Source organism: Artibeus jamaicensis, unplaced genomic scaffold (genome assembly GCF_021234435.1).
Source record: "Artibeus jamaicensis isolate MK-2021 breed Jamaican fruit bat unplaced genomic scaffold, CSHL_Jam_final contig_490, whole genome shotgun sequence".
Taxonomy (NCBI): domain Eukaryota; kingdom Metazoa; phylum Chordata; class Mammalia; order Chiroptera; family Phyllostomidae; genus Artibeus; species Artibeus jamaicensis.
The window spans coordinates 12,772,913-12,781,402 of NW_026521861.1; positions in this window are offsets into that span (position 1 = coordinate 12,772,913).

Consider the following 8,490-nt stretch of genomic DNA (forward strand, 5'->3'; position numbering starts at 1 on the left):
TAAATAATTTTTTCAAGTGGCAAATTATACATTAATCATAATAATTATTTACATTTAACTAAATTTCATTTTAATTTTTATATTTGTTATTATGTTTTATTGATTATGCTATTACATTGCTCTGATTGTTCCCTCTTTGTCCCCCTTTACCCAGCACCTCCCCACTCCCTCAGGCAGTCCCCCCACCATTGTTCATGTCCGTGGGTCATGCATATAAGTTCTTTGGCTACTCCATTTCCTATACTGTACTTTACACTCCCATGGCTACTCTGTAACTACCTATTTGTAGTTAATCCCCTCACCTCCTCACCCATTCCCCCACAGCCCCCTCTCATCTAGCAACCATCAAAATGCTCTCCCTATTCATGATTCTCTGTTTTTCTTGTTTGCTTACTTTGTTTTTTAGATTCAATTGTTGATAGATATAAATTTATTGCCATTTTATTGTTCATAGTTTTGATCTTCTATTAAATAAGTTCCTTTAATATTCATATAATAATGATTTGGTGATGATGAACTCCTTTAGTTCTCTCCTGTCTGGAAAGCTCTTTATCTGTTCTTCGATTCTAAATGATAGCTTTGCTGAGTAGAGCAGTCTTGGCTGTAGGTCCCCACTTTTCATGACTGTGAATATTTCTTGCCAATACCTTCTAGCCTGCAAAGTTTCTTTTGAGAAACAGCTGACAGTCTAATGGGAACTCCCCTGTAGGTAACTAACTTCTCTTCTCTTGCTGCTTTCAAGATTCTCATTTCATCTTTAAGTGTTGGCATTTAAATTATGATGTTTCTTAGAGTGGGCCTCTTTGCATCCATGTTGTTTGGAACTTTCTGTGCTTCCTACACTTGCGTGTCTATTTCCTTCATCAAATGAGGGAACTTTTCTTTCACAGTTTTTTCAAATAGATTTCCAATTTCTTGCTTTTTCTCTTCTCCTTCTGGCTCCCCTCTGACATGAATATGGGATCTCTTAAAGTTGTCCCAGGGGCTGCTGATACTATCTTCATTTGGGGGAGATTCTTTTTTCTTCTTGTTCTGATTTTGTTTGTCTTCTTGTTGTTTTGTTGCTTCCTTATATTCTAAATCATTGATTTGATTCATAGCTCCATTCACTCTACTGTTGTTTCCCTATAAATTGTCATTTATTTCAATTAGTGTATCCTTCATTTCTGACTGGGTCTTTTTTATGCTGATGAGGTCCTCACTAAGTTTCTTGAGCATCCTTAAAACCAGTGATTTGAACTCTGCATCTGATAGATTGCTTACCTCCATTTCACTTAGCTCTTTTTCTGGAGTTTTTATCTGTTCTTTCATTGGGGCCACATTTCTTTGTCTTCTCATCTTGGTAGCCTCTCTGTATTTGTTTCTGTGTATTAAGTAGAGCTGCTTTGACTGTGTATCTTGGTAACGTGGCCTAATGTAGTAGGGGTCCTGTAGGGTCCAATGGCATAGCCTTTCCAATCACCCAAGCTGGATACTTGAGGTGCGCCCCTCCCGTGGACTGAGTACACCCTTCTCTTGCAGTTGAGTCTTGGTTGCTGTTGGCAAATCAGTGGGAGGGATTTACCCAGGCCAGTCAGCAGCAAGGACAGCTATGACCACTGACCACCAACCTCCACCCTCTGTGGAGGATCAGCTGTGCAGGGGCAGGGTGGTGGTGCTCCAACATGGTTTGTAGCTGTCGACTGGGTATGCTGGCCATGGGGTTTCCTGGATGGTGCAGGACAAGGTCAGCCCCTACCTGTGTTTTGCCCTGACCACCCTGCCTGAGCTATAAAGCAATCTGAAATGGCTGCTACTTGTGCTGAGTTTGAAGATTTTCAGGCAAAGCCAAGCTGTGAAGCTACACCGGCTGCTGCTAGTGCCAAGCCTGAGGCTCACTAAGGCCAGCTGTTGCTTATTTGAGAGGATTTAGGAAGTTATGAAACATGAGCCCAGACTATTCATATGGAAAAGCAGCTTGGGTGGGACTGCAAGTTGCATGGGGAAGAGTCTCTGGGGATCTCCAAGGATTTTTAAACAGTGTTAACCAGGTTGATGGAGTCTCAGATATGGCACCAGCTTGTGGGCTCAGTGGGGGGAGAGTTTAGAGAAGGGACAATGGCTTCTGTTCACCTCGATGGCAGACATTTCAGTTTCTCCCTGTTTTCCACTGGAGCCTTTCAAGCTGCTACCCTTTTCAAGGTGCTGGAGCTCAGAGGGAGTGAATCTGAGTAGGTGAGTCCATGTGCAGGTTCTTTAAGAGGAACTGCTTAAGGCTCCAGAGGTTTCTTCCACCGATTCAATCCCCGCTGGTTTTTGCAGCCAGAAGTTGTGGGGACTTATCTTCCTGGCACTGGAACCCTGGGCTAGGGGTTCTGGTGTGGGTCTGGGACTCCTCAGTCCTGAGATAGCCCTCCTGAACTTTTATCCACCAGATGTGAGTGAGGGACCAGCTCATTTTGCGTCTGAATCTCTCCTACCAGTCAGGATGGATGTGGTTTCTTTAATTCTGTAATTGTCAGACTTCCATTCAACTCGATTTCTGATGGTTCTGAGTGATGGTTTTTCTATATTTTAGTTGTAATTTTGATGCAGTTGTGTGAAGAAGGGAGCCATGTCTGCCTACGCCACTATCTTGACTAGAAGTCCTTATTTTAATTCTTAATAAAAAATAACTATTAACAGCTCTAGAGTTCAGTCTATTTAGTTGCCACAATTAAAAAAAAACAAAAAAATGTATGCTAAAGTGTTCCTCCCCATCATATACAACTTTTGTAAAACTGCTACTTTGTGAGTAACTCTGAAATCTGTGGGATAGTCAGTGAAACAATAAAATGAATTCCTAGTGATTAAGCATCACTAGGAAATGATGCATAGTTATGCAAAACTCTGCTTACCTGAGAGGGAGGATTTGTCAAGTACATTAGTTCATCTTTTTAAGAATCTAAGAATTTCCACCACTCAAACCCTCCCATACCCTGAAGCAGTGCACCGCCCCGATGTCTTTAACGACACAACCCACCGAGGTTCAGAGCATTTAGGTTGAGTCACTTTTTATTTTGAGGACCCAGGGCAATAAATGTGAAGTGTTTACCTGCGCCCGAACAGTGTCGGTCACGAGAGTGGAGGTGTAGACTCACCCACTGGGCCACACCGACAACAGGGGTGCTCACCTGTGTGTCAGGGAGCGGACAGGTGTGTCTGCGTTTGCTTACCAGGGTCTGCCAACGCGCCGGGCCTGGGAATGGGGATTCTCATACCTGGGACCACGCATATTTCTGTTAAAACCAGAACTGGATGTGGTTCAATCATCTTAGATTGACAGGATGGTCCCCCACCCAAAATTTGTTTGGGATGTCAAGCTTAATGATCACACACACACACACACACACTGAGAGGACATGAAAAGGTTTCGTACTTATATCATGAGTCTTTCTGGACAGAGCAGGGAAGACTCCCACGCTGGTCTAAAGATGGCTGGAGAGAGGAGAGGAAGGATATTGGCTTGGGGTGTTCGTTGTTGTCAGGACGTGAGGCTGGAGCGAGGGTTCCCGCACATGTGGGCAGGGGTTTGCACGGCATGGACTTTCCTTCTGTCCCTAAGAGGGAACACCCAGTCTCCTCTATCAGCTTGCCCAGATGAAGGGCAGAAAGGAAAGAGGTAAGGGTGAGGTTTAGATGCTGTCAGCAATTGAACCTCAGAAAATAGAGTGAGGCTCTTTCTTACGAAACGTTCCCCTAAATCTCCCTTAGCTGGATCCCAGAAACACCCACCACTGCTCTAGCACCACCCACACAAGGGGAAGTGTGAGAGAAGACAGAATGTGAAGAGACTTAAGAGCTGAAAGCAACTGCAGTCAAAATACCTTAGCAAAGTGAAGCATTACTCAGGCCCCTTCGGGGCCCCTGAAATGGCCTGTGCTAGTGAGGAGTCTTGAAACTTATGACAAACCCTTCTATAGATGAGCATTTGAGCTGCATTACAGTGTGTTTGGCAGATTTACACCAATCTACTCATGCTCTGGTTTTTTTTGAGATGAGCGGAAGCATGCGACAGAACCTCCAGCCAAAGGTTGGGAGTGCTGTTGGCCACGGAACAAGAACATCATAGGACCAAGATTTATCAGCACTGAAACCAACCTGCAGCCTCCCTCCACGCTCTCACCTGTAAGTCACCTTCAGCTTCCCTGCTCTTGAATGTACTTTTCTTCCTGCCTGTCCTCAGCCCCACCCAGCAATCATCCCTTTCCTCATCTATATATAACTAGTTAGTCAGGCTTCCTCATGCGCCTGTTCTCTGTCTCCCTGTCGTCACTGTCCTGCGCCCACCATTCCTTCGTAATTACACAGCTGTTCACAGCCGGACTTCCCTGCCGTCCTTACTCTCCCACCGAAGACCTGCCTGTTCACGACTCCAGCTTCCGCTTCTGCCTGTCTCCGGGCCGTGTTTGGACAGGCAGCCCCGCCTCTCCCAGTGACATTCATTGAGCACCACTCCACACGCAACAGGAGACGGGGTTGGACCTAATAAAATGATAATTATTAGAGCTCCCGTTTATTGAGTGTTTACTTTGTACCACATGCTGGGCTAAGCTTTTCATGAGCATGGTCTCATTTCACAATAATACTCGCGGTACGTGACCTTGATATCATGCTTGAGGAAAGCGAGGCTCCAAGACATTGAATAAGTGGCCGGAAGTCACGCAGCTGAAGAGGTCCTGCCAGGCTCTGAACCCACGTCCAGTTCTGAAGTCCAAGTCCCAAATCACCCTACTGTGCTCCTGCCAGAGCCTGCTTCTAGAAATCAGGACTCTTCAAATTGGGTTGAAGGCCCCCACGCGATTTGCCAATTCTAGACACAGGTAGAAATCCTAACCCCTCTCCTTTCCTTGCGGTTGCCTCTTGGATGGTGATGTTTTTCTCTCCTATATCATTGAGATTTCTTTGCTGCGCGTGGAAGAATTTAAATTCATTTTTCAAAGTGTCGTTTCAATATACCGCATTCTAGTGTAGTATATAACTATTCTGAAAAGTGTGGTACTTGGAAACTTCAAGTAGCCTTGAGTAACTTATAATTATAATGAATTGTGTTGAAGCTATGTGTGTTTTTATTGTGTATAATTTAACAAGTATGTGATGACTGTCTAATTATAGTCTGTAGTTCACAAAGTCATACTTTACAACAATATTTCCCTGGTGGGTATTTCACCAGTGTCTGGGATCAGAAATGCAGGGAGAATGGTCATTCCAGGGCTGTAGAGATTTTTGTTGACAGCGTGAAACTTAGCATTGCATTTCCTCACCGAGCTAATTGCCTCTTTGTTTCCTGATATCCCTCCCTCGCTGGGGGACCCGACAACACTTCCAAGGCATTCACTAAATACTACTTGGCTCGGGGGATGCTCGTGAACATAAAGATGACGGCCCAGAACCCCATTCTCCTTTGTCACCCCGGGGCCTGGACCCGTGGTTCTGCCTTTTTCCGTCCCCTAGAAACCCTTCCCCAGGTCCGCCTGTCTTTGAGCCTCTGTGAAGCGAGGACATAACTCCAGTTCTCTAAAGTGCAGCCTTCTTGGGGTTCCCCCAGAGAATGGTTTCTCCGCACAGCAGTCGGTTTTTAAAGGAAACCACTGGAATAACTTCTTCAGGCCAATTTCAGTCCATTCCTCAGGCAGCGGAGTGAAAACAGCTGCTGTTACTGACGGCTTCCTCCGGTCCATAAGGCTTTCATCTGCACTTAGGTCACAGGAAAACACCGTGAGGTGGTATTGTCACCTCCATATACTCACAAGGAAAGCAGCCAGAGGGAGTAGACAAGGCCACTAAGTAGGATTTGACCTGCGTCATAAGAATTATTCATGAAACAAAAATCTGTTATTTAAGAATAAAACAGGAAAATAAAGTGCAAATTTTTCTACCTCTGCAAAATGCCCCGAAGACTCCCCTAAATCATTGTGTTCTTCAAGTGCTCAGTTAAAGACATAATAACAAAGGAAACCCTGTCCACTCTATCTTCAACCTGGGTCCTGAGTCTCACGACCTCCCCAGGTTCCCCCTTGGTCCAAGCCACCTTCATCTCTCTCCTGCATCACTGCGGTAGCCTCCTAACGGGTCTTCACGAGTCCACCCTTGCTCTACTTCAGTCTATTGGCAACAGAGCAGCCAGAATGACCCAGTTAAAGCCAAAATCAAACAGGTTCCTTCCAATGGCTCTTTTCTCTCTGAAAGGAAAAGCTGGAGTTGTTACAATGACAATGACCTTGCCCACTCTGGCCCTCAAGTGTCTCTGTGACCTCATCCTCTATTCTTCTCCTGCTTTCTCTCTCACCAGTCCCACCACACTCCTGACTTGGCCTGGGCTCACCTGTCCCTCTGCCTGGACACTTCACATACATACTTTTCTTATCTCCCTTGAGTCTTTTTTCAGATGTCACCTACTCAATGAGACCTTCCCAGATCACCCAAAGTAATAACAGCCCTCCCTCCATTCAAATCCCCAATCCCCCAATCTCCTTTACTCTCTTTACTTTTCTGCCGTCACACTTAAACCACCTCTCACACACTCAGTCTGTTTGTTCACTGTGTTTATTGGCTGCTTCCTCCGGTTGGAATATGCAAGAGAGTGGGGTTTTCATTATCTGTTTTGTGCCCTGATGTATGATTAGACACTGGAATGGTGCCCGCCATGGAGGAGCCGCTCAGATTCTTGGGAAATGAATAAACGGATGCTGAGATTACACGAGTGTTTCTCTTGGTGTTGCACTCTTTCTTCACCTCCCCAGAACAGCCATGATGCCAGCCTTCTTGAAATCTGGGATTATTTAAAGAGCTATGAATTAAGAAATAGCCTAAAAAGCGTTTTTAAAAATTATAGCCATATTCTCCAGAGTTCTGACATTAATATTGAAATATCATGGCACCTTGAAAGGTTCTATGCCTTCTAAAGCCTCATGGTAATTTGTCGTATCAGGGACAAAACTAACTGCATTATTCTCTACTGTTGAATCAAGAATTTAACTGATCCGTTTTTCCTCATTTTGATGTGCTATCATCTATAAGCACAGCTTTGATCTTTGTGATGAACTTTTAAAGGCTTTGTTAACTAGTCTGTGTGACATTTTCCAGGCAGAACAGGCATCATTTCAGCGTCTATGGATTCACCGGTATCTGATCCTCATTAAATATTATTATTAAAGTCTCATGAGTCCTCATCTCTAGAGTAAGAATTTCCTTGAATGATGTGAGACCTAGGAAATCTAATACTATTTTCTTTCTTTCGACAAATATTGACCAAGTGTCTGCTATGACAGACTTATCACTAGATACTGAGCTCTCAGCGATGAACAATAACCAATCCTTGTCCCCGAAGCATTCAGTCTAAGGGAGAAGACTAATAGGTAAATACCTAGCAATTCTAAGATACAATAAGTGCTATAGTAAATTTAATGAAAAGTGTTGCAAAAACATGGAAGAAAAAGTGGAGTTTTTTTTTTTTAATCCTGCTCTGGGCAGCATGGCTCAGTTGGTTAAAACATCACCCTGCAGACCAAAAGATTGCAGGCTCGGTTCCTGGTCAGGGCACATGCCTAGGTTGCAGGTTCAGTCCCCAGTCAAGGCCTGTAGGAGAGGCAACTGATGGATGTTTCTCTCCCTCTGTCTCTCTGTCCCTTCCCCTCTCTTTAAGATATATAAACATGTCCTCGAGTGAAGATTTAAAAAATTTCTATATTATCATTGTAGATCTTTGTGCTTTTTTAATTTTTTAAATGTTTATTAAGCTCTTACAAAGTTCTAGGCATTGTGCTTGTCCCCTGGCATGTAGACATGAGTGAAATGCCATCTTCTCGGGTGCTACTAATGATTATATTATTCATGCTGACCCTACACATGTGGCCACAAACATTGATTCTCGAAGTGCCGCTTTTAAAATGACCAGTTGTAACTGGCAGAGCGTTAAGAGCGTGCCTTTTCCGTGGGGCAGTTACCGGACACTTCACAGGCCAGGCTCAAGCCATCACTGCGGAACAGTCTCGTCTCTATTAGTCACCGCATGTCAATGCCAGGTCGACTGGTGGCTGTAAGTTCCAGGAAGTATTTCGACCAAATAAAGCACCCAAGACTCGTACCTACTCTTGTTCATGATCTTGTCTTTGATTTTTGAATAATGTCTCAAGGTTCTTACAAAGAGGCCAACTGCCTCACGAACACTTAAAATGTTTAATGTTTTTATGGTGAGAGTGTAAAAGTAAGAAAAATCAAGAAATACCTTCAGCCATCTTTTGTGAACATTGAAATATTGAGAAATGGACTAAGGATATCTATGGATTGAATTGCTCACCATTTAAGTTAATGGTAGTGGCCAAAAGGTAAGTTGGCTTTGCATCAAAGTGTATTATGAAGTCTATGTACAATCATGTGAAGGTGTGTTGAACATACATTTATGTTAACAAATCTGAACATAAATTTGGTCTTATAGCCATTAGCATAGTTGAAAAACGACAATAATTAAAT